Source organism: Geotrypetes seraphini, chromosome 10 (assembly GCF_902459505.1).
Source record: "Geotrypetes seraphini chromosome 10, aGeoSer1.1, whole genome shotgun sequence".
Lineage (NCBI taxonomy): Eukaryota > Metazoa > Chordata > Amphibia > Gymnophiona > Dermophiidae > Geotrypetes > Geotrypetes seraphini.
Window position 1 is genome coordinate 27,761,283 of NC_047093.1, and position 27,868 is coordinate 27,789,150.

Genomic DNA, 27,868 nt, shown 5'->3' on the forward strand with positions numbered 1-27,868 from the left:
TTTTAAAGTGGACTTGCGGAAATACATTGCTTAATTCCTGGGATAAAAACCACCAGTGATCAAAATGATACTGAAAGGATCAGTATCATTTTGGTCACTGGTGGTTTTTAAATTTTTGATTTAATTAATCTTCTGGGATCTTGCCAGGTACTTGTGAGCTGCATTGATCACTGTTGATAATCGGATACTGGGCTTGATGTTCTGTCCCAGTATGGTGATACTGCTTTGTCATCCTCTGATCACCCAGCCATCTCTCCCTGTTTCTCACCCCACCCCTATTCCTACCTCTTCGGAATGCTTTTACATTTCACTTATATATTCTAATATTTGTAATCATTTGCTCATTTCTGATCTGAATAAGGTATTGCCTTCAACCGTTCTGAGCTCCCCTGGGAGAACGGTATAGAAAATGGAATAAATAAATAAAAGATAATTGAAAAATATATCGTTAGTCCAATAAAAAAGGTATCAACAGCTACCACATCATTTTCTCCAATTAATTTTAAAATGCCGTGCGCTACTGTCTAATGCAAGGGTTAGCTTGTGCGCAAAACCCCTTTCTTGTACCGTGTGCCCCGAAAATCGTGCTAATCCCGTGCAAAACCTGAATGCACTTGTTTGCCTCGGCCCCAGTTCCCTTCCTCCCGCCCTGTTGTTCAAATAGGACCTCTCTGTTCCCTCATGCTGTGCTTCAGAAATGAGGCAATCGATAAATCAACTTTTGGGGTTTTTTTCAGTTCAATAAGTTTTATTGATTTTATGAAGTACAATGTAAGAAAAAACCAACAATATGAGTGTTCCAAAAGTGGAACACAGAGTAACAATGAGCATTGACATATGGAAAGCGTATCAACAATGAGGCGACATTATGCATGTACCAGCAAATGACACAAAAAGTACTGAACAATGCATTGAAAGAAAGGAGGTGAAGGTATTAAAGTATGATACATACAATTGATATAGCAGTATAAGGTAAACACTAGTTATTTGATCACAGGCTGGGGCCAATTCAGTTCAGTGTTACTATTGGCCACAACAGTGACTTTCTAAAAATTTACTGGCAGTCACAAACAGTTCCTTAGAGCTATTCCGAGTTGTCATAATCGATTTTGCATAACCGGATTTTTTTTTTTTTTACTAGATACACCAGTAAGAACATAAGAAGTTGCCTCCACTGGGTCAGACCAGGGGTCCATCGCGCCAAGCAGTCCGCTCACGCGGCGGCCCATCAGGTCCATGACCTGTAAGTGATCCTTTGTCTAAAACCTTTCAATACCGTTTCATCATCCTATCTTTGTCTCTATCTATATCCCTCAATCCCCGTATCCTTCAGGATCTTGTCCAATCCTTCTTTGAATCCTCTTAATGTATTCTGTCCTATTACATCCTGTGGAAGCGCATTCCAGGTGTCCACCACCCTCTGAGTGAAGAAGAACTTCCTAGCATTGGTTCTAAACCTGTCCCCTTTTAATTTTTCCGAGTGCCCCCTTGTTCTTGTAGTTCCCAATAGGCTGATGAATCTGTCCCTTTCCACCTTCTCTACGCCCTTCATGATCTTGAAAGTCTCTATCATGTCTCCTCTGAGTCTCCGCTTCTCTAGGGTGAAGAGCCCCAGCCTTTCCAGTCTGTCTGCGTATGAAAGGTTTTCCATAGCTTTTATCATTCTTGTCGCTCTTCTCTGAACCCTCTCTCAAGCATTTCCATGTCTTTCTTTAGGTACGGCGATCAATATTGGGCACAGTATTCCAGATGCGGGCGCACCATCGCGCGATACAGCGGCATGATGACTTCCTTCGTTCTGGTAGTAATGGGGCATCATGAACTCAATGCACTGTATATCCTGAGAGGTGAAGTCACTGAAACATATGGACTGAAGCCATCCACTGGCCTGGGTGTAAAAAAGTTTGACTCACAGCTTCAGGGAATTTGCACCTTTTCTGCCATTATTTGCGGTTCATAGACAACCCCGCAAAAGACAAAGGCCGCGCCGACAACTGAGCGCAAGACGGAGGCCTGCGCCGAAGAAAATTACAGTTTTTAGGGGCTCCGACAGGGGTTTTTGTTGGGGAGCCCCCCCCCCCAGTTTACTTAATAGAGATCGCGCCGGCGTTGTGGGGGGTTTGGGGGGTTGTAACCCTCCACATTTTACTGTAAACTTAACTTTTTCCATAAAAACAGGGTAAAGTGAAGTTTTCAGTAAAATGTGGGGGGGTTACAAACCCCCAAACCCCCCACAACGTCCCCACAACGCGGCGCAATCTCTATTAAGTAAAGTGGGGGGGTTCCCCCCACGCCCCCCCGTCGGAGCCCTAAAAACAGTAATTTTCTGCGGTGCGCGCCTCCACGCTGCGCTCAATTGTCTGCGCTCACCTTTGTCCCAGCGCGCTTTTGACCTGACACCACTATGAAAGGAGACATTTTCTATTCTTACACTGAATGCTGGGGTTTTGTAGATAAAACGCAAGTGGAACTGTGGAACCAGTAGAAAGGACAGGTGGGCTAGTAGCAGGAGCAATGGGAAAAATCTGGCCCCATAGCCCCTCCCCCAGGCCGGCCCTGTTACACCCAGCCCTGCCCTATTACACCCAAGCCCCGCCCTGTTACACCCAGCCTCGCCCTCGAGACTGCGTCGGGATGGCATCTGTGCATGCACGGATGCAACGCAATGACATTGCACGCATGTGCACATGACATCACCAAGTTGCATAAGAACATAAGAAGTTGCCTCCGCTGGGGCAGACCAGAGGTCCATCTTGCCCAGCGGTCCGCACCCGCGGCGGCCCATCAGGCCTAATTGCCTGAACAGTGCCCCTGACTAACTTTGTAACTGCCTCTAATCCTCTAACCCTATAACCTACCTCTACTCCTATCTATACCCCTCAATCCCTTTGTCCTCCAGGTACCTATCCAAACCTTCTTTGAATCCCTGTAGCGTGCTCCTGTTAATCACATCTTCCGGCAGCGCGTTCCATGTATCCACCACCCTCTGGGTGAAAAAGAACTTCCTGGCGTTTGTTCTAAACCTTCCCCCTTTCAATTTCTCTGAGTGTCCCCTTGTACTTGTGGTTCCCCATAATTTGAAAAATCTGTCCCTGTCTACTCTTTCTATGCCCTTCATGATCTTGAAGGTTTCTATCATGTCTCCTCTAAGTCTCCGCTTTTCCAGGGAGAAAATCCCCAGCTTTTTCAGTCTGTCAGTATATGAGAGGTCTTCCATACCCTTTATTAGCTTAGTTGATCTTCTCTGGACTCTCTCAAGTATCGCCATGTCCTTCTTGAGGTACGGCGACCAGTACTGGACGCAGTACTCCAGGTGCGGGCGCACCATTGCACGGTACAGTGGCAGGATGACTTCCTTCGTCCTGGACGTGATACCTTTCTTAATGATGCTCAACATTTTGTTTGCCTTCCTTGAGGCTGTGGCACACTGCGCCGACACCTACAATGATGTGTCTACCATCACTCCCAGGTCTCTTTCAAGGTACTCACTCCTAGTAGTGATCCCCCCATTTTATAAGTGAACATCGGGTTCTTTTTCCCTATATGCATGACCTTGCATTTCCCTATGTTGAAGCTCATTTGCCACTTTTTGGCCCACTCTTCCAGCGCTGTCAGATGCCCTCCCAACGCAGTCCCAAGGTGGAAGCTTTTCAAAACCTGGACAAAGTGCCGGGTTTTGAAAAGCTATCCAGACATCCGGATATGACCTCTAAGAAGAGAACGTGTCCAGGTATATCCAGATGTCTGGTAACCCTAGGCAGGGCTAGATTAGAGAGTAGTGACTGGTTTCAGTTCTGTTCCAAGCTAATTCCCTCACCTCTTCTCTGCACACTGTCTGGAAGGGGGGGCTGGAGAGGTACCTGCCTAGGGTTACCATATAGCTCCAGAAAAAAGAGGACAGATTGAGACACCCGGGTTTTACTTCCACTGAAAGCAATGGAAGTAAAACCTGCATGTCTCAATCCGTCTACTCCTTTTTCTGGAGCCATATGGTAACTCTACTTATAGGGGGATTTATTATTATTATTATTATTTTTGCCTTAATGCTCTCTGCATAACAGACACTCCGATTGTTCAGAAAATTAAAATAAGGTTCAACCTATAAACTTTTTGCTGCGGTAGTGGGAAGGAAGGAATCACTGAAGGGGGAATATGACATCTCCATTAGCTATAGAACAGGGGCAGGGCACTCTGGTCCTCGAGAGCCGTATTCCAGTCGGGTTTTCAGGATTTCCCCAATGAATAGGCATTGAAAGCAGTGCATGCACATAGATCTCATGCATATTCATTGGGGAAATCCTGAAAACCCGACTGGAATACGGCGCTCGAGGACCGGAGTTCCCTACCCCTGCTATAGAAGGAAATTCTGGTTTGTAGTGTTGGTGGACCTTATATAACAGGCACATACATCTCAGAGGTCCCACTTCATGTCTCCCTCCAAGGCCGGCAGGGATGACCTTAGGGTGGGTCCTGGGATGAATTAGCCACAGTGGGATCTGAAAACTTTAACAAGTGTGATTCTGCCCCCAAGAGTAGGGTTATCATATGGCTCCAGAAAAACCCGGATGTCTCAATCCGTTCTCCTTTTTCTGAAGCCATATGGTAACCCTACCCCTGCTGTTCTGGAGTCTGAAAAGAAGTTGTAGATCTACATTCCAGGCCATTTTCCCAGAAATTAAACACTGCCAAATGCTGCTCTAAATTGCTTATAGCTCAGAAAGGCATCTTCATAGAGTCCCAGATGTGACCTAAAACTGTCTGGAATTGAGACTTCTGGGCTCTTGCAAAAATTGTTACAAAACTGGGATCATTTAAACCTCTGGTTACTCCCAGTAAATTACAGATTAGCCAGTTGTTTAAATAGGCCCTTGCTTTAATCACTTGTGGCCTTGTGGATGGAGCAATACAAACTAGAAAAAACTAGGAGAGACAATACCACGTGGAATCATACAAAAGAAAAAAAAACAAGTGGGAAGCGGGACTGAACACATCAACCTTGGAACCAACAGACTATAGTCATACATTTGTACATGTATTTATTTTGACTTGAGTTTACTTGAATAAAATCTGTTGGGTCCAAGGTTGATGTGTTCAATCCCGCACCTCACTTGTTTTCTCCTTTCGTGATTGGAGCAGCAGATTAAGATCTGAGTAATCTCCACTGCCATTATTAACACTCCATGGGCAAGTCATTGAAACAACAAAGTAGCCTTTTACGTACCCAGGTAAAATTGCGGGGCAAAGGGGAAGACAAGTGAGCAGAGATATTGAGCGGCTATATAGTGAATGCACTTGTAAGTCAGTAAAAAGAATTTGAAATGTATTCGGAAATGGATGGGGAGCCAATTAAGTGACTTGAGGAGAGGGGTAATGTGAGCATGGAGGGTCTCTCGGAATATGAGTCATGCAGCAGCATTTTGAAGGGATTGAATGGGAAAGAGATGGTTGAGTGGAAGACCTGAGAGAACTACGTTGCAGTAGTCTAAGCAAGAGGTGATGAGAGTAGGGTTACCATATGGCTCCATCCATTCTCCTTATTTCCATTTGCTTTCAATGGAAATAAAACCTGGATATCTCAGTCCGTCTTCTTTTTTTTTCTGGACCCATATGATAACCCTAGATGAGAATGTGGACAAGGGTTTTGGTAGTGTGCTCAGAGAAGAGAGGTTGGATTTTGGTAATATCGTAGAGGAGGAAGCGACAGGTATTAGAAGTTTGTTGGATCCGAACAGAGAAGGAGAGAGAGGAGTCAAAGATTACCCTGAGGTTGCGAGCTGAGAAGACAGGGAGAATGCGCCATCAGCAAATTTAATTATCTCACTAGTTATTCCCATCTCTCTAGACCATTGATAAATATGTTAAAAAGCACAGACCCCTGGGGAACCCATTACTTATCAAAACTCTTTCCCAGTCAAATTTCTAAAAAAAAAAAAATAAAAATTGAGAAGAAGCAAAAGAGCAAAGATTATAAAGAGAGAAATGAAATTAAAACAACAAATGTGAATGAGAAATCCATTTAAATATCTTTTTCCAATCATTGGAGAAAAAAGTCCTTGTGAAGCAAGAGATAAGAATCATATTTTTTGAATTAGAAACTTGACTGGGAAGTAAGGTTTTGGTAATATATGTGGTTGGAAGGCTCAGCGGGAGCATTTTGAATTTAATTTACCCTTTACCTTTTTCTTTGGCCCTGCCAACTCTCTTCTAACATCGGACCGGGAACAGCTTGGAGGACTCCTCGGGCTTGGGAGCGCACTCCGCCCCTCCCCGAAGTTACAACGCTGAGCCAATAAAAGGCTCAGCACCTAACGGCGTGCAGCCGTTTGGCGCGCCGTGTAAGGTACGCATCAAAGGCACCCGTCTTAGTGAGCGCCTTTGCGAAGCGACCAAGAAGCAACCAAATTTCCACCTAAATAAGGCTATTCAATCCCTTCAAAACCCATTCTAAATCACAACCTCCACTCCCAATAGTCTCCCCACAGCACCACCCTAAGAAATCCGGCCCCTACTCAGTCCTGGTATAACGCAGGTTCAACAACCTAATCACCGATAACCCCAATCCCACTAATATCCCCCCCCCCCATCCTCCACAATGAAGCTAATTTCACAAACATACTCAGATCACCCTACTGATAATCCTTCTCATAACCAGCTGGAAGGCAGCAGCAGCAGCAAACAACCTCTTCCCAATGCCCACTAGTTCAACTAACAACAAAATCCACCACCCAAGCAGGAGAATCTCAATGGACAGAAACTCAAACCACCAGACGTGTATTCAACACTCCATCACTCCAACATGGGGAAGAAGACCAACAACCCCAAGACCAATCCTCACCTTCACCCTCATCTACTCAAAAAATGACTCACAATTCTCAAACAGAGCTCACCACTTACATAGGCCTACTTAAACATCAGAACCTTAGGCCCAAAAACAGAACATATAAAAAACTGGATAAAAAGATGAAAATCTAGACTGCCTCTTCCTCACAGAAACCTGGCTAACATCAGACACAGATCCCAGAATAACAGAATTCTGCCCAAAGAGATACAAAATAATAATAATAATAACAGTTTATATACCGCAATACCATTAAGTTCTATGCGGTTTACAATAGATTAAGCGAGGTACAAAATTGATTGAATTTAAGAGGGGGGGAAGAGGAGAGTTAATAGGACCGGAAATGCGTTGTTGAGGAGAAAGAGATTAATAGGACAGAGGAATCACCATGGAGGAGAAAGAAGATGAGTGGGTCAGTTGTCTAGATACTTTAGGAACAGTTGAGTTTTTAGACGTTTTCTGAATTCCTCATAAGTAGTGGGCGAAAGCAGTAGATCTAGGTCTTTACCCCACAATGCTGCTTGATGTGAAAGAAGGTGTTCATGGTGTTTTTTCAGTTTACAACCTCTAACTGGGGGGAAACGAAGTAGGAATGAGAGCTTCTCTCGTGTCTGTTAGCAGAGAAGGAGAAAAGGTCAATTATGTATTCAGGGGCAAGTCCGTTTAGCGCTTTAAAGCAGAAGCAGGCGAATTTAAACTTTATGCGTGCTTCCATCGGTAGCTAATGTAACTGCCGGTAGTAGGGTGATACATGATCGAATTTCTTTAGTCCGAAGATTAATCTGACCGTGGTCTGCAGAGAAAAAAAAAGAGGAGGAGGACTAGTAATCTTAATCAAAGAATCCCTAACCCTAAATATACTTGAAAAAACATCCACCCCATACATGGACCTTCTAGCCTGCCAACTCTCATGCACCACACTAAAAGGTTCACTAAACTGCATGTTCTGCTACATAACACCAGGAAACTAGACCACAGCAAGACCTGAATTTGAAGACTTTATATACCAAAACTCACTATCAGCAACCTACAGCTTAATCCTAGGAGTTCGAAATCTACACCTTGAAGACCAATCATCCAAACATAGTAACATAGTAGATGACGGCAGATAAAGACCCGAATGGTCCATCCAGTCTGCCCAACCTGATTCAATTTAAATTTTTTAATTTTTTCTTCTTAGCTATTTCTGGGCAAGAATCCAAAGCTTTACCCTGTACTGTGCTTGGGTTCTAACTGCCGAAATCTCTGTTAAGACTTACTCCAGCCCATCTACACCCTCCCAGCCATTGAAGCCTCCCCAGCCCATCCTCCACCAAACGGCCATACACAGACACAGACCGTGCAAGTCTGCCCAGTACTGGCCTTAGTTCAATATTTAATCTTATTTTCTGATTCTAGATCCTTTGTGTTCATCCCACGCTTCAAGTAGATAACTTTCTTTCATTACTCGATGTCTTATCATACCAGATTTTAGACCCACAAACCACTCATGAGAAAGGTCACCAACTTGACATCGCAGCCTTCATGACCCATCAACCATCTCTATCAGAAATTCATACATCTAATGGAATATGGTCCCGATCCCTCTAGTCAGACCTCTATACATACTCCTTCAACATCAACTGGACCAAAAACAAAACCATACCAAAATCCAAAAGAGTAACCTACACCTCACGCAAACACATCGAGCCCTCCAAATTCTGGACTAAAATAGCCGAAACAATCCAGGAATGCAACCCCAAGGACTTCATTTCACAATGGTGCAAACTGAGCACTAACACCCTTGATGAACTAGCCCCATTACAAACCAAAACCAGAACCAGCAGACAATCAGACCAATGGTTTGACAACAAACTACTCCTACTCAAAAGACAAGAAAGAAAATGGAGAAAAACTAACCTAGAACACATGAAAACCACCTGAAAAAAACTAAACAAGCAATACAAACTACAATTAAAGGATAAGAGAAAAGTACACTACACCAACCTAATAGGCACAGAAACCCAGGACACCAAAAAACTATTTCAAATACTAAAAGATCTAACTGACACCTAACCCTACCTGACCATTAACAATACCCCTCCCCCCCAGCCACCCTCTTAGCAGAACACTTCAAGAACAAAATTACAAATCCCTCAATGGTACCCCAACCCACCTAAAAGAAATCACAATACCCCCCCACAGAAAAAGAATCAACTGCAACAGACAGAACCTGGCCCCTACTTCCCCACTATACAATGGTCCAACCTTAACAAACACTACAGATAGTACAGCCACGCATCCTGTGACCTCAACCACTGCCCATCATATCTCTTAAAAACCTCTAGCACAAAATTCCGCGCCGTTCTCTTACAATGGATACAAACCATGCTCACAGACAGCCTTTTCCCAACTGACCTCAGCAAAATCATTATTACCCTGATCCTAAAAGACCTTAAAGGAGCAATGGATCAACCATCCAACTACAGACCCATTGCCTCAATACCTCTCTATGTTAAACTAACAGAAGGGCTAGTAGCCAAACTCCTCACCAACTATCTGGAAGACCACAACATACTCCACCCCACGCAATCTGGCTTCAGAACCAACTTCAGCACAGAGACACTACTAGGCTCCCTTATTGACAGCTAGACAACACCTCAGCACAGGCAAAAAAATGCTGCTCATACAACTGGATCTGACCGCAGCATTTGACATGGTGGACCATAGCATCCTACTGCAAATTTTGGACACAATAGGAATCACTGATAAGGTATACTCATGGTTTGAAGGATTCCTAAAATCCAGAACCTACAGAGTAAAGTCGGATAAAGAAAAATCAGAACCTTGGTCCAACCCCTGCGGTGTATCCCAAGGATCCCCACTATCCCCTACTCTCTTCAATCTCTATACTGCCTCCCTCAGCACCTGCCTGGACAAATAGGCCTAACTTCCTATAGCTATGCAGACGACATCACCATTGTCATACCTTTTGATCAACCAAAACCCTCCATGACAGACACACTACACCAAACACTAGAAACAGTAGCAACATGGATGAAAGATCAGAAACTGAACCCAGACAAAACAAAATTCATCCTCCTCGAAAATAACAAAGTCCCAGCCATAAAAAAAATATAGAAATTAACTCAATCAATTACCCCATTCAACCCACCCTAAAACTACCAGGAATGACGATAGACAGATACTGCACCATGCAACCACAAATCCATAAAACAATACAGAAATAATTCGCAGTTATGAGAAACTTAAGACAAGTTTGAAAATTCTTCGACAGAACACAATTCCAGCTCTTAGTACAATCCTAGGATTTCTAGACTATTGCAACATTCTTTATCTCCCCCGCCCAGCCACGATGACAAAACAACTACAAATAATCCAAAACACAGCACCGAGACTTATCTGTTCATTGAAGAAACACGACCACGTCACAGAGGCATACCTCAACTCACACTGGCTTCCAATTCCAGCAAGAATACTATTCAAATTCTACTGTCTACTATTTAAAACTATAAATGGCGACAGCCCAACCTATCTGAACAACCGCCTCATCTAAACTGCCTCAACTAGACATAGGAAAACCCACACTCCATTCATGCACCCTCCAATCAAAGAAGTTAAACAGAAAAAACTATATGATGGCCTCCTGGCCACACAAGCAGCAAAACTAGGCAATCAAATCTCCAGTCTACTGATAACGACCCGAGACTACAAAACGTTCAGAAAAGAAATAAAGACTCTACTTTTCAAGAAATCCCGGAAAACGACTTAATACCGCAAGTACCTTCCCACTCCCAAAAACCTTCCCAATGCCTTGAAGCAACCTGATCTACTCTTTATCTCCCCTGGAAAATTGCCAGATATATTCTTTTGTAATCCACCTTGAACTGCAAGGTAATGGCAGAATAGAAATCTCTAGTGTAATGTTTTCTCAGTATTCTGCATACATTATTTTGCGATTGGGGAACCCCACTACTTACCCTTCGCCATTGAGGGCTGACCCTGCACAGTAGAAATCCATCTCTTTCCATATCAGGGACAATTAATAGACACGTGTTTCTTATGTTTATTAAAATTTTATATACTGTCTGAGCCGTCTCTTCTTCAAACTGAAAAGCCCCAGCTGCTTTAACTTTTCCTCATAGGGAAGTTGTCCCATCCCTTTTAGCATTTTCATTGCCCTTCGCTGTACCTTTTCTAATTCCGCTATATCTTTTGTGAGATTCGGCGACCAGAACTGCACACAGTATTTGAGATGCATTGAGGGCTGGCCCTGCACAGTACAAATCCATCTCTTTCCATAACAGGAATAATTATTAGACATGCTTCTTATGTTTATTAAAATTGTATATACTACCTGTCTTAGACTGATCAGAGCAGTGTTCAAAGTAGGAGATGCATCTTTCTGGCTGCGACGATAAATTCTGATGTTGCAATCTATGAAATAACAAATTGTCTTAATCTGTTTATTCAGCAGGTTCCATATGCCATGATGGCGCCGTGAAATCTGTCTAGGGCAGACGCTAAAGATAGAGAAAGCATCCCTGAACGGGATGGAAGAAACCGCAGGATGCTTTTTCAAAGCAGCACGCACTAAGGATGGGCTGTTGTGCAGCCTATCGTGAAAGAGTATATACTTTGAGCCAAATTCTGTAAAGGACGTCTAACTGTAGGGGTCTACAATGTGGATGTCCATCGACCTAGGCATACAAATAAAATGGATAATAAGCCCAATTAATGGCTTTAACAAGCATTAATTGGAACTTAGATGTCTAAGCGCTGGACGCGATTCTACAAATAGAAGTCCACTATTTTGTGGATGCCCATCAGAAAAAGCTGCGCCTTAAAAAAATAGGCGTGGGTGTGGTGTAGGCGTGGCATTGGAGTGGCTTCAATCTGAACGTCCATTTAGAGAATTGCATGCTGCATTATAGAATCACGCTCAGCATTCTACTGCTGGACGTCTAAACAACACCTAAATTTTACACGTCCTTAGAACTTTTTCAGTATGGCGGTATATAAGAATAAAATTATTATTATTATTATTTACAGAATCTGGTCCTTCGTGCACAGAAGGTGTGCTTGACCTCAAGCGCGCACCATGGGGTAAATTCAAGAACAGTCATCTAAAGTTAGGCGCCAAACATTTAGGTATGGCGGTTCTGTGATTCTCGTCAAACATGGGCGCAGGGAATGTAGGCCTTCAAAAACCCTGAGCTACACTGCTGGCACCTATGTTTAATAGTAGCTGTGATTCTGCAAAATGCCGCTGTAGCACGTTTGACACGCGATGGGCGGTGTTTTTGTAGGTTGACACCGACGTAGGTGCCGTTTGCAGAATCCAGCCCTAAGTGCTGATGTCACTTCCTGGTCTTGGGACCCGAAAGTAACATCAGAGGGGAGCACCAAGGCTGTGCAAACAGCAGGTTAGAGCTGCTGCTCATGCTGGTGACAAGCTAGGGGTAAACGGCGCTCTGAGTTGGGCACCTTTTCTAAAATAGCTCTTAGCGCCAAGATGTGCACCCAATTTTGGGCACAAGGATGTACATCAAGTGAATCATGGTGTAAATCCTGTCATACTTCTTCACTTAACCCCCTCCCCCTGCCCTTGACCGATGGATTACAAAGAAATGTAAATTGGTACCAGAACCCAGTATTAGAGAATGATATGGGGACAAATTGTCCCCGTCCCCGCAGAAACTCAATTTCTCCATCCCGTCCCCTCGAGTTTTGTCACTGTCCCTGCCCCATTCCTGTAAGTTCTGCCTTAACCGCACAAGCCTCAAACACTAATGAATTTAAAGTGTTTGAGGCTTGTGCAGATGAGGACGGAGCTTAGGCATTGGTGGAATGAGGCATTATGACATCACAATCTGAGCTCTAGAATGTTGCTAATTATGATTTTAAAGTGTTTGAAGCTTGTGCAAATGAGGACAGAGCTTAGGCATTGGTGGAATGAGGCATTATGACATCACACTGAGCTCTAGAATGTTGCTACATATGATTTTAAAAGTGTTTGAGGCTTGTGCAGATGAGGACGGAGCTTAGGCATTGGTGGAATGAGGCATTATGACATCACAATCTGAGCTCTAGAATGTTGCTAATTATGATTTTAAAGTGTTTGAAGCTTGTGCAAATGAGGACAGAGCTTAGGCATTGGTGGAATGAGGCATTATGACATCACACTGAGCTCTAGAATGTTGCTACATATGATTTTAAAAGTGTTTGAGGCTTGTGCAGACGAGGGTGGCGCTTGCAGGAATGGGGCAGGGGTAGGAAAAGAACTCAAGGGGCCTGGAAAATGAGTTCCCTCTGGGACGGGGAAAAATTTGGCCCTGTGTCATTCTCTACCCAGTATGTGTCACATAAGGGAAACTTATATTGTAAAATCTTGTACTGTAACTATGGCAAATCCAACCTGTAAACTGTGTGTCAATTAGGAAAAGACTTGTACTGAAAAACTTGCACTGTGAGGATAACTAGGGTAAATTATAACTGGTAAACTGTATATTATGTATATTAGCATTAGACCCCTAGTATGTGTCTAGTTAGGATAATAACTTGTATGGTAAACTTGTACCGAAATTATGGCAAATCCAGTGTAAATTGTAACCTGTTAAGAACATAAGAATAGCCTTACTGGGTCAGACCAATGGTCCATCAAGCCCAGTAGCCCATTCTCACAGTGGCCAATCCAGGTCCCTAGTACCTGGCCAAAACCCAAAGAGTAGCAACATTCCATACAGAATGAATAGCAAGATTCTGGAATACCAGAGAATAACAAGATTCTAGAATCCCAAAGAGTAGCAACATTCCATGCTACTGATCCAGGACATATAACAGACTATGGACTTTTCCTCCAGGAACTTGTCCAAACCTTTCTTAAAACCAGTTAACTGTATAATATGTATGTTTAACCTGTAACCCATACTGAGCTCTTTGGGGACATGGGGATAGAAAATGAATTAAAGTAATTAATTAATCATGGATCTGCCATATTGCGTAACACTGCATGCAAAGTCTAGGAACGGCCCTGACTCGCCCGTACCCCTTCCACGGCCATGCCCTCTTTTTGGATCTGCAATTAAAAATTTGCACACTCATCTTTAAAGAATTCAGACTCGGAAGGTGTGTGTGTATATGCAAATTGGTGACAATTAGTGGTAATAATTGTTAATGGCCAATTGTTAGAGCAAATTGGCTTGTTCAATTAAATTGCATGTGCAAATTGGCTGGACGCTTGAATTTGCCCATGCGATTTTGAGCGCCAGTTATAGAATTGGGGAGGGGGAGTGTAAAATTGGGCATGCAATTTTGTAGAGTTTGAGGGTATCTAGTCATGAGCGCATATGTGCAGTGATTCGTTCACGCGCACACAATCTGGAAAGAGTGAGAAATATTAATGACATGTTTTGAAAAATACAAAATTTTAAAAAAACTCCAGAAAAAAACCAAAATGAAAAATTTCTGGCCGTCATAACAAGCAGACATTTCAGCCACCCATGACTTGTGATTCAAGGAGAAAACTGCAGAGTGGGTTCCATATGTTTGAACACTGTTTGGTAAAACAAGTGAATCTGGTTTTAAGTAGCTTGTAACACAGATTACATATGTATTTCAAATCCTCCCCGTGCCACCCCATTAAGATCGGAGCCAGTGCCCAGGGAGGCACCGAAAGTTTCAAGCTTCCTGTTGGGTACAGACTAAGGCTGGCTGGAAGAGCAGAAACTCATCGAATCTGGGTCTCAGCTTACGTACAGCTGCAGGTTGTTGGGATTTTTTGTTGGGTTCTTTTTTTTTTTTTTTTTTTTACTTTTCTACTTCATCCCAGCGAGGCAAAAATATTCATCACAGATAACAGTGAAGGAGAAGTGTTAATGAAGCGTGTGATGAGCAAGTGAAGAAGGAAATACGAAGGAATTATTTTCAGAGTCAACTCAGACCTGTTCTTGTGGTATATTACATCAACCTCACACTCCACCTCTGTGCTCCGTTCCCTACGGTGGTATGAATGGAGAGCTGCTGATTTTTTTTTTTCTTCTTCTTCTTTCTTTATAGTGCAATAAACCATCTTGAACATTCCACGTGCTATAGGTTAAGGGAGTGCCTAGTCACAGAGAACAGGTTTGCTCTGAATAATTAATAGTTATGCCACTCGTGTCCCAGCCTATAGAGGTTGACTCCAGCCCACGGGCTAGGCACTTTGATGAGAATTTTTATAGCATCATCAAGGGAGGGAACTTGGACAGTGTGGCCTGTTCTGCATTCAGCTTCATCTCGGAGACTGCAAAAGCAGACGTAACCAGGAAAAGCTGAATACCCCACCAGCAGAGGAAGCCAGCTCCACGCATCAGCCTGGTAAGAAGCTGAACTATTTATTGGTTAACAAATCCATTGGCCAAGAAAACCCAAGTAGAAGCAGAAGGGCTTCTTTCTGCAAGGGTGGATGGGGGTCTGGGTGGCAAAGCAATACAGTGGAACAAATATATTACATTACATTACATTAGGGATTTCTATTCCGCCATTACCTTGCGGTTCAAGGCGGCTTACAAAAGATTAATAAAATGGGGGTTACAATGGGAGAACTATTGATTAACTAGAGAGGTAAGTAGTAGATCTTTTAACATTTCTCGGGTTGTTAAGGGTAAGGCGGCTTACAAAAGAATTAAAAGGGGGTAACAATGGAAGCACAATAGTTGTTACTAGTGAAGTAAAGAGTGGATCAATTGTCAATTCTAGAGTTATTAAGAGTACGTGATGTTATGGCTGCTTCAGGAATTTCTTGAAAAGTATTGTTTTTATGTCTTTTCTGAATGTCTTGTAGTCTGGGGTGGTCGTCAGAAGGATGGAGATCTCGTTGTCCAGTCTTGCGGCTTGAGTGGCTAGGAGGCCGTTGTGTAGTTTTGATCGTTTTACTTCTTTGATCGGGGGGGGGGGTATATTACCTGGTCCCGTCACCCTCAGTCTGTGGATCTCGAGCCAAATGCCACCCCACTCTATTCATAAGCAAAAGCGCTTGCTGATTGGTGTTAACTGATTGATTGATTTACAACCACCCTTTTCCAAGGCAGAGTGCAAAAACCACACATAATTAATATAAGATGCACAAATCGAACAGAGAAGTAAGCAAATTATGTGGAGGTTGAAGAATGTTTTCTAGTGCCCAAGGAAAAGCAAAATTGTCAATTTATCCGAAATCATTACCTATCCCTTTTTATTTGTTTATGAATTGTATTTAATCCTCTTTTATTTTCTCCTCCCTTTTTCAAATGTATTGTTTTATTAAAATTAGTACTAATTGTCTTGTTTTTCTATTTTTTATTTTAACCTAATTTTTAACTAAATGTAGATCGCATTGGATTTGGATTTTGCGATCAAATCAAATATTTTAAAGAAACTTGAAATGTGTCAGTCCTTTCAGTGAAAGGCATTAGAGCAGCCTGTGGTGCTAGATGTGAAAAGGTTTTATTTATTGGGATTTATCAACTGCCTCTTCATGAGCTTCACCCACAGGAGTTTTAACAATATGCTGAATAGTAATTAGGTACTCAGGTATTTCCCCTAGCTATCCTGGCAGGCTCACGATCTAACTCCGGTACCCGAGGCAATGGAGGGTTAAGTGACTTGCCCAGAGTCACAGGGCGCAGGCGGGGATTGAACTCACAACCTCCGATCTCTGCTTTTCCAAATGAGTAGATTTGGCAAGACAGGCTCAGTCATGTTTCTAGGATGAAGGCTTGGGAGGTCAGAAAGATCTTGTCGATTTTTATTTGTTGCTTTGCGTAGGGGGGGGTGGAGGTTGGGGGTTACAAATGGAAAGCTTGTCCATTTCTATTTGTTCTGCAAAACTCATTTATAGGGAAAGCTCAGCTAATGCAGAGAACTTTCTCTTTTAACCCTTTCAGGACCAAGGGACATATTTGTCCCATAACTTTAAAATCCTATAAATTTTGATTGGGATAGTCTACAGTTCTAAATTTGATATGTACGGATTCCATATGATACTGCCTTTATGTAAACAAACTGGTTCCGACATTCATTCATTAGCGTCGTTGCCAGATTGACGAGAAGATTCACTTGCCACACTGTCCATAAGCCAGAAGTTTTATTTTTTTTTAAAAAAAATAATGATATTTCACAAAAAAAAATCAATTTTTTGGCATCTGCAAGCCCTTTTTACCATAAAAATGTCGTCAAAACCACAAAAATTGGCCTATGATCCTTATGGTCCTGAAAGGGTTAACCCCTTAGTCTCCTTCTGTTCCTCTGAGCTTGGAGTGCAGTCAGAACCAGACCATTGTACCCCCTCAGCCCAGCTTTTGCAGAATAGCCCTTGGAAAGATGCACAGATCCCTCCGGGGTTGGCTGCAGTGCAACTTAAGTTGGTCCGTGTCACTTCTGGATTGTGACTGAAACTCCTTCCCCTCCGGGAGCTGCTAACACTGTTTCTGCGGCATCCCCGGCCCCAGTTAGCCTGAGATGCTGAAACCAGGCCTGGAAATTGTCCCCTGGGCTTCCATCTGCAGTGCTACCTGGCCGACCTCAGTCGGACAATGCTCCAGCCAGGCAGCCCAGGTCAGTCTTCATAAATGTGGGTTCTGAGGCAAGCCTGAGCAATTTCCAAAACTAAAAATAGCCTTGGCATAAAGTACTGGCAGAGACCTGCTCCTGCATTATCTGTGGACATTTTCTCTCTAGAAAATGCATGCATAGTTTGGAAAGTGCAAAATTAAGGGCTTACAATCTTAGCTGGTAACTGAGGCAATGAAGACAGAAGAACTGCAGTGGGATTTGAACCTGGCTTCCTTTCTTGCTTCTCTAACCATTTAGCTGATCCTCTTGATCCCTGAATGTGCTTCTATACATATTGAAAGTGGGCAATTTTCAGACACCTTATTAACCTGGGCAAATGGGCTTTTTGAAGATTGCTCTCCCCATAACTGTGGTCTCTGTTTCGTTTAATTCACAAGAAATCTCTAACTCTAGGAGCTCTCAGAAATTTAAACTTGGCTTTCCCACTGTTAAGAGAATAAAAACTACGGCCAATTTCTGTCGATCATTTTCATTTTTATTCTTAAAAATTTGGAATGACCTTCCTTCTATAGTTAGAGTTCTCTCTCATTTACCTATTTTTCGTAAAACATTGAAGACATACTTATTTCAGAAATTTACTAATGCCTCTTCTTCCCCAAATAATCAATCATAAAGGATAAGATTTTGGGGGCATAAAAGTTACAGTTTCTGCTCTAATCTCTTGTATGTTTCATTAATATTTAGTTAACCAAGTCGAGCCCTCTTGTAGGGATGAATCGGTATATACAGTGTTCCCTTGGTCATTCTCGGTCGGCGGTTCGCAGTCCCGGTCATTCACGGTATTTTCCGACCACGAACCGCCGACCAGGAGAGGACAGCTGAAGAGGCAGGAGAGAGCAGCCGGAGCGCTGGTGAATGAAGGAAATCACTCGCTGTATGCGCCGACCGCCTCTTCCTGCACTAAAGTCGAGCCTGATTGGTAGCTCCTGATTGGTAAGGCCCAACTTTAGTGCAGGAAGAGGCAGTCGGCGCAAACAGCGAGTGATTTCCATCCCTCGCCGGCGGTCCGGCTACTTTCTCCTGCCTCTCCCGATACCTTCTCCAGTCTCCCCCAAGAAAAACCATATTCGCAGTTTTTCCATGATTCGCAGGGGTTCCTGGAACGGAACCCCCGTGAATATCGGTAGAGTACTGTAAAATCAAAGATTAGATTAGATATTGTATATCAGCCATTGAAATAACTATAAGTTGGCAAAAACAAAATAAAACCCCAACCAATCACTATGCGTTTCATTTTGAAAGCGCAAAAAGAGCATAAACCTTAGAATGGGACAATTGCAAGCATCAAATAGAAGACGTAAAATGCAATGCCTCTCTGCTCCCCACCCTGGGCCCTATAAAGGGAGGCATCCATCTTGGATTCTTTGCAAGGTCACTTTTGTTTTTGCCCTACATTACGTAGGAGCCCGCACGTCTTCTCAGCTGTTCACTGCTGATTCCGGTTTGTGTCCAGTTGTTATCCATCAGTTTTTTGTATTAACACACTCTAGGACCCCTGAGGAAGGAGTGTTTCTTCGAAACACGGACCGTGTCGGGTCCGGGTTCATCAATCCTTTTGGATACAAACTGTTGTATGTATATATTTTTATATTTTATTTTTTATGGCGTTTCATTAAAGACTTGGTATCTTGTACATCATCACTGCAGCTTTTTCCTTTGTCTTCTGACTTGACATTTCACTGCAGTTTCGTTGGGTTCTTTGTTTGTTGTTTTCCTTGCAAGGCCTGACATCTTTTGTTAGAGCAGCGTAAGAGTCATCCAGTGACTTATACGTAACTAGACTGAAACTTGACTGCTGGCTCGTTATTCACTGCTACAGATTGAAAAAGCGCGCAGAAATAGACAAGTTTCCAACTGTTTTCTAAACTGTAATACCAATGATGCTTATCTAAGATCCATAGACAGCCTGTTCCATCAAATAGGACCCTGAACAGAAAACATCGCTTTCCGGTAACTTAGAAGTTTAACTACAGACAGGGAAGGTATATCAAGAGAAAGCTTATCTTTAGTACATAAACTCCGTGACGGCACATAAAAGTACACCAACGACCTCAGCAACTCAGGACCACCAACCTTCAAAAGTTTAAAAATTGCTGGTCAAGTCTTCCGGAATTCACTACCAGATCACATTAGACAAACTGAGTTTGCTAGTTTTAGAAAGCAGGTTAAGGCCTTTTTATTTGCACAGGCTTTTGGATAAATATGTACTTGGTTAAATGTATTTTTTCGACCCAATGAAAAGTGGATGAGGCCTATTCATAACTGTTGCTTCAAAAATGAGTAGATTCTGGTCTTGCCCAAAACATACCCCCAACCTTGTGAGTTCGATGAACTGCAGAGAAAACTCTCAAAACTGATTTTCAAAAATGGCAACTTGGATGTTTTCCAGTAAAAACAAAACATAAAAATATTCATCTGGCACTTTTTTTTTGCTATTTTTGACCTTTTTCTCCTTTGAAAATGAGTGCCGTAGGTTAAAAACGAATTCAACCCACAGAGTTTCTGTAACAATACAGGAAACTGTAATGCCTCAATATTTCATGCTATCAAAGAATACATGAGCCAACCGTACACCTAGGCTGACAAATAATTCAGTGATAATTGGGAATCGTTCAATTGTAGTCCGCCTCTGAAAATGATGTAGATGTTAACCACTCCAAATATTTTGGTTAACAATGAGAAGATGCCAGCTGCGGAGATACAGAGATCACAGGGAAATTATGCTGTGCAATCTCTCCATTCCGAATGCTGTCACATGGGAGCTGAGTTTCACAGCAAGAGGTCTATTAATTGCTAAGGAACTAAAAATCAAGGTGGCAGTGGGACTCCCGGATGACTTCAAGTGTGAGATGTAAAATCTATGCCAGAGTACAAATGCCGCTGTTGAAGTTACCGTATAGCAGTTTGCACCACCATGTATAATTAAGGTCAAAGGTAGAAAATGGGAAGATAGTAATACATTAAACGCAGGCTAGCCTGATGGGCTCAGAGGCAATGCTGGACGACTTGATTTTGCTTCTCAATCCGGGTTTGGGCCTAGAGCTGCCCATGGCTGGAGATTCTGGAGGACAATGACACTTAGTGGCCGGGCTCAGGACACATCTTTGCTGGGATCTGGAGGGGCCAAGGATTACCATTACAATGGTTGGGCTAAGCAGAAAAGGCCAAGGAGAGATACAAAAAAGAAAAAAATTGCTGCAGGTCAGTTCCAATTGAACAGGAAAACCAACGGAGCAGGAGACAATTGCCAGATCAAACCTGAAAAGATAATTAAATGATTGTCTTTGATAACAGTATGGGAACATGGATAGATCCCGGTATTTAACTATATTTAATTCTACCAATGGGCCATGATCCAAATGATTTTGTATTCCCAGTGGGGTAGAATGATAGAACATGACCATTCCCTCACTCGATTTTACTGCCTCTTATTCACAACCAAATGGCCCAAGGAAAGATGGCGGACACCTGCTGTTTATTAGGTATAATTTTCTGGATTATTATTTCACATAGGTATACACACATTTGCCATGCTATTTTTTTTTTTTTTTTTTAACCATACTACATAAGAACATAAGAAGTTGCCTCCGCTGAGGCAGACCAGAGGTCCATCTCGCCCAACGGACCACTCCCGCAGCAGCCCATCAGGCCTATTGCCTGAGCAGTGGTCCCTGACTATCCCTATAACCTACCTCTACTCCTATCTGTACCCCTCAATCCCTTTATCCTCTAGGAACCTATCCAAAGCTTCTTTGAAGCCCTGTAACTCTCATCTAAAACAGTGGCGCAGTGGTTAGAGCTGCAGCCTCAAAAACCTGAGGTTGTGGGGTCAAACCCACACTGCTCCTTGTGACCCTGGGCAGGTCACCTGATCCCTCCCATTGCCCCAGGATCATTAGATAGATTGTGAGCCCACCAGGATAGACAGGGAAAAATGCTTGAGTATCTGAATAAATTCATGTATACCATTCTGAGCTCCCCTAAGAGAATGGCATAGGAAATTGAATAAATTAATAGTGTGAAAAGTTTCAGCCTCTGATAACCAGAGCTGCTATTGTGACATCATAATGCCTCAGAGTCAACTTCCTCAGTGATGTCACAATGGCTTGATTGTCCTTTACTTGGCTCCTTTTTACTACATCTTGATTTTAGAGTGGCGCAGTGGTTAAAGCTACAGCCTCAGCACCCTGAGGTTATGGGGTCAAACCCACACTGCTCCTTGTGACCTTGGGTAAGTCACTTAATCCTCCACTGCCCCAGGTGAGCCCACCGGGACAGATAGGGAAAATGCTTGAGTACTTAATTTGTAACCCATTCTGAGCTCCTAGGGGAGGACAAACTGAAAAATAAAATAAAATGCGCTAACCCCTCCCCAACCTTACTCCTAGAAACGCCTCCACTGAGGTCTAATAACCCTTATAAACATAACTTAATGCATGAGAAAACGAGTGATCTGAATGGCAGAAACAGACTTGACTGTCTAGTGCAGGGGTAGGCAATTCCGGTCCTCGAGAGCCGGAGCCAGGTTTTCTGGATATCCACAATGAATATGTATGAGATGAATTTACATGAACTGCCTCCTTGAGATGCAAATCTATCTCAAGCATATTTATTGTGGATATCCTGAAAACCTGACCTGGCTCCGGCTCTCGAGGACCGGAATTGCCTACCCCTGGTCTAGTGTAAGATCTGGTAGGATCCCTTATTGTTCACTGCTTATTGACATTTTTGGACTGGAACCTTTTGTCCTTTCTTTTATGATATACTCTTCTATTCGCTGTTTGATTTACTGCCAATAAAATTATTTACATAAATGTCTATAACCCAGAACATTTTATGGAAGGCTGTGTCTTGATATAATATACTAATGGGGCGATGCTATAATGTAACACCTAAATGCTGGCATGACAAAGAAGCACCTGTTATATGCTATTACTACTACTAATTATTTCTATAGCGCTACCAGACACACGCAGTGCTGCACAGAGTCACAAAGAATAAGAAAACAGTCCCTGCTCGAAAGAGCTTATAATCTAAACAGGCAAGACAGACAAACAGGATGTCATGGATACAGGTGAACGATTAATCAGCTGGCTGGGTTGGTGGGCAGAGGGGAGTACAGGACAATCAAGCCATTGTGACATCACTGATGAGGTTGGCTCTTATTGGTGGAATGAGGCATTATGACATCACAGTCTCAGCTCTGCTTCCCAAAGACTGAAACTCTTTACACTACTACTACTACTAATTATTTCAATAGTGCTACCAGACACACGCAGCGCTGTAGAGTCACAAAGAGTAAGAAAACAGTCCCTGCTCGAAAGAGCTTACAATCTAAACAGGCAAGACAGACAAACAGGATGTCATGGATAAGTTTCACGTTCAAGTTTATTAGGTGTTTATGTACCGCCTATCAAGGTTATCTAAGCGGTTTTTACAATCAGGTACTCAAGCATTTTCCCTATCTGTCCCGGTGGGCTCACAATCTATCTAACGTACCTGGGGCTATGGAGGACTGAGGGACTTGTCCAGGGTCACAAGGAGCAGCATGGGGTTGGAACCCACAACCCCAGGGTGCCGAGGCTGTAGCTCCAACCACCACGCCACACAGTTACGGGGAACGCTTAATCAGCGGGCTGGGTTGGAGAGCACAGGACAATCAAGCCATTGTGACATCACTGATGAGGTTGGCTCTTATTGGTGGAATGAGGCATTATGACATCACAATCTCTGCTCTGCTTCCTAAAGACTAAAACTCTTCACACTACTACTTCTACTAGGAATTATTTCTATAGCGCTACCAGATGCACGCAGCACTGTACAGAGTCACAAAGAAGACAGTCCCTGCACAAAGAGCTTACAATCTAAACAGACAGGACAGACAGACAAGATGTCATGGATACAGTTAAAGGGAACAGTTAATCAACTGGCTGGGTTGGAGGGCTGAAGGGAGTACAGGACAATCAAGCCATTGTGACATCACTGATGAGGTTGGCTCTTATTGGTGGAATGAGGCATTATGACATCACAATCTCTGCTATGCTCTGCTTCCTCTGCACACTACTACTTCTACTAGGAATTATTTCTATAGCGCTACCAGATGCACACAGCACTGTACAGAGTCACAAAGAAGACAGTCCCTGCACAAAGAGCTTACAATCTAAACAGACAGGACAGACAGACAAGATGTCATGGATACAGTTAAGGGGAACAGTTAATCAGCTGGCTGGGTTGGAGGGCAGAGGAATAGTGTTAAGGATTGAAAGCTGTATCAAAAAGGTGGGTTTTCAGTCTGCTTTTAAACAAGGGAAGGGAAGGGACATAAAATGACATCAAGGTGCCTTTAATCTGTTAAGGTGGCAAGTCAAATGCACGCAAGACAAATACGCGCAGACATTTGGGCACAGATAATTGCACACAGGAAAAATGCATGCCAAACAATTGCATGCACGACAATTATGCGCAAGACAAACTTTGTTTGCCTGTGAACAAACATATATCTGCACCCATTCCCAAGTGTCTCTCCTGTGTGGATTTGTCTTGGGCGTATTAGTCGTGTGCGCGTTTGTCCACGCGTGCCTGTCTTGCACGCTTTTGTCTAGTGCAATGTAGACCTGCGTGTTTGTCTACGCGTGCCTGTCTTGCGTGCAATTGTCCTGCACGCAAATGTTTATGCTTATTTGACTACATGCATTTGTCATGCGCACAATTGTCTATGAACCATCTGTTATAGAATAATAGTGCAAAGCAGCTTTGGCAAGCTGGGGGGGGGGAGGGACTAAGTGTAATGTAATGTAATGTAATTTATTTCTTATATACCGCTACATCCGTTAGGTTCTAAGCGGTTTACAGAAAATATACATTAAGATTAGAAATAAGAAAGGTACTTGAAAAATTCCCTTACTGTCCCGAAGGCTCACAATCTAACTAAAGTACCTGGAGGGTAATAGAGAAGTGAAAAGTAGAGTTAGAGGAAAAATAAAAATAAAATAAACATTTTAACAAGACAGCATTGATCTAAATACTTTGGAAGGTAGAAGAGAGGAGAGAAAGGAATAGAAGCAGAAGGGGGAGCCGTTGAACAGTAGAATTCTGGAGAAATTGCAGAGTCCAGCTGGTACTATTCTATAAGGTTTGCACGTTGCTAGGCAGCATGCTCATGCTCCGTCCACTGATAAAACCCATTTCCTGTTAGGTGTCATGTGACTAGCCCGCCAGTTCTAAAGAATAGCACCCAGCCCATAAGTGTGTAATTGTCAATCTGTAACATCACTCGTGTGTAAGTGCGCCTACAGTATTCTTTATAGAAAGAGTACTCACTTCTTATACTCCCTTAAGAACATTAAGATCGGAAGGAAAAAAAAATCTACTCTCTATTCCATCTTTAAGACTTATTAATACACGGCGGGCCACTATTTTCTCAGTCACGGCACCACAAATCTGGAATTCGTTACCGGCACAGTTGGGGGAGGAAAGAACCCTAGACAGAGTCAAAGGAAAATTTAAAGGTTTTCTGTTTCATGACGCATTTGAATCTTAAAACTCATACGAGGCCTCTCGGTACGTCACCGGTTGCTTTTGTACCTCGTTATTTAATCGGTGTCCTCGTCCTCGTCTGTTGTTCATTCTTCCCCCGTTTATTTTTTTTTTTTTATTGCACATCGCTTAGAAAATTTCGATAATGCGATACAATCAAATTTGAATTCAACTTGAAATCAGTGGACACGCTTACCACCTATATTTAGGCAACTCTTACGGAATTGTCCTTCACTTAATAACTTTTATCCGTTCTAACTGCCCTCAACCTAGCTAAACTGTTTTTCGTCTGCTTTCAGCGAAGACAAAGAGGTCTTCAAGTCAGTGGAAGTAACATGTTTATCAGATTTGGAAAAATCTCTAACATACGGCTGCTTAATCCATCTAAGCATTATAACTAAACAGATTACCCAATAGGATAATAAATTATTTTGCATTTCATTTGGTTTCCCAATGTGGCCCTGGGGCCTTTCTGGATGCCCAGATTTAAATACCGTTTCCATTTTTATTTAAGAATTAAGAAGATTAAGCATGGACTATTCAGAGATCAGCAATGCTGCTAATCCTATGGATTACAGGCCAACATTTCAAAGGTTGAGGCATCTCTTAAGCCAATAAAAATAGTTAATTGACCTGAGTCAAGAAAGTGCAGGTATGGAGATTATTAGCCACGTGAAAGTACATCTATATTTTTGTGATTTAGTGTTGTATTGAAAATTGCCCATTTTAGATGTTTTATTAAATTATTTCTTGGAGGAAAAAAAGCAAGTTTTAATAGACTTGAAAATATTAGATTCATTTGCAAGATTTCCCTTGGACTTGGATCATAGCCTTGATTCTCACCCGCATCCAAACTAACAGCTTCCCAGCTATATTGAGGGTTTCAATCCACTTGTTCACTGCTTTGATGACAGATGTGAAAGATGGTATAACAAGCCTGTATTGTCCTGCCATTCATAAGTAGTAGAAAAGGATGGGCCACTTGGGTCATGCCCCTACCAATATTATACCCAATACAGCATTGGCAACAGAGGTTGGTTTGTTTGACCCTTTTGACCAAAAAGGTGTTCAACTGACTCTGCCATATTTACCGTATATCTCTCCAAATATATTCAGATTTTTCATGGTTTCTAATATAATCTAATCTAATTTCCATCTTATATACCAGATCATTCCAGCAAGGACTCAAGCCGGTTAACAAATATTTAAAAGAATCCTGATTGGTTATTCCATATCACAGTTTAAAATCATCCACTGTAGCTCTTTCACTCAGGCAAATAATTCCAAATGGGTTAGTGGTCAACTAAGGTTCCCATTTCATTCTGTGGGTAGAAGAATATTGTAGGATGTCAAATGGCTTGCTTTTGAAACTTTAACAGACCACTGGGGTTAAATGTGTCAGGGACAGTGATTTGAAAGTATCTTTAATCTTTACCATTTTGTAAGTAAAATATAAAAAACAAGCTATTCTTATGTTCTTATAAAGTCCATAGACATGGGGGAAGCCACTGCTTGCCCTGGATCGGTAGCATGGAATGTTGCTACTCTTTGGAGTTCTAGAATCTTATTATTCTCTGGGATTCCGGAATCTTGCTATTCTTTGAGATTCTGAATGGAATGTTGCTACTCCTTGGGTTTTGGCCAGGTACTAGGGACCTGGATTGGCCACCGTGAAATCGGGCTACTGGGCTTGATGGACCATTGGCCTGACCCAATAAGGCTATTCTTATGTTCAGAATGAGGTGTGAAACACACTCCTTACCTGCTGTGTTACTGTGTTTTATGTTTTAGTAGATACTATGGGAAAGTAATTTAATTTTTATATGGATACAAGGCAACATAGACATTTCTACCAAACACTACAATACTGTCAACAAGCACTTCTCCTTCTATAGTAATAATGATATAAACCCTAAGTTAAGGGGATTATACAGTATGTCTAAATTTTCAGTACTCCTCATAAATCAACAAATGCAATCCAATCTAAAAACACCTTTGCATGAAGGTGTTTTTTTTACATTATTATGTTAGGTTTGGTGTGGTTTTTTTCCAATATTGCTTAAGATGTTTATTGCCAACTTGAAACTCAGGTGTTGGACAGTATATCAGATCTACAAATCCAATTCAGTCTCTGTGGGCCCCTCCTCCCAATCCAGTAAGAACATAAGAAATGCCTGCACCGGATCAGACCAAGGTCCATCTTGTCCGGCGATCCGTGCACGCGGTGGCCCATTTAGGTACTCCTTTTTGGAGACCCGGATTCCCCGTATCCCTCAATACGATTTGCAAGAAGGTGTGCATCCAACTTGCGCTTGAAACTCGGAACAGTAATCTCTGCCACAACCTCCTCCGGGAGAGCATTCCAAGCGCCAACCACTCGCTGTGTGAAACAGAACTTCCTAACATTTGTCCTAAACCTGTAGTTTTCAGGGTAACCAGCAAACGTGTAAATAAGACCTGTACATGTGCATATATTTGATGTATAACCATTTATGGAAGCCATTTGTTGGTGCCAGTTGATACCGAGTGCCCCCACCATTGGGCAAGCTCCTACACCATGACAGGGATGGCCGCCAGTACAAGCATCTTCTCTCACTCTGATTCTTGACTTTCCGATCATTAAATGGAGTTCTTCTCTTCCTTGTGTTTCTTCCAAGCCACTCCTTAACTCACTTTCTCTTTCTAATTCTATAATTTGCCCACTCTGAGGCACGATTGCATTTGTAAACTGCTCTGATGGTTTCAGCCCTGAGCGGCATATCAAACCCTTTAATCAACTTGAAACTTGGAAAGGTAACTTGTATTGCGTTTGCCAACCCCAATTAGCTGCTAATGTTGGCGCTTCCATATCCATTGAGGAAATCCTGAAAACCCAAGAAGCCTTCTGCCAATCTATTAGCC

The 27,868-nt window shown here is 42.5% G+C and overlaps 1 protein-coding gene across 2 annotated transcripts in view; it reads left to right on the forward strand.

Moving 5' to 3' along the window:
• Window positions 1-1,742: 1,742 nt before the first annotated feature.
• The window catches only part of LOC117368041 (proton channel OTOP2-like), a 49,349-nt gene continuing 23,223 nt past the window's right edge, over window positions 1,743-27,868 (forward strand). The window contains exons 1-3 of one of the 2 annotated variants that reach the window (XM_033961288.1): window positions 1,743-1,847; window positions 11,313-11,467; window positions 11,891-11,989. The gene's annotated coding sequence lies outside the window, so the exon portion shown is untranslated. Of the gene's footprint in view, window positions 1,848-11,312; window positions 11,990-27,868 lie in introns of both variants that reach the window. The other variant, XM_033961287.1, reaches the window with a different exon arrangement.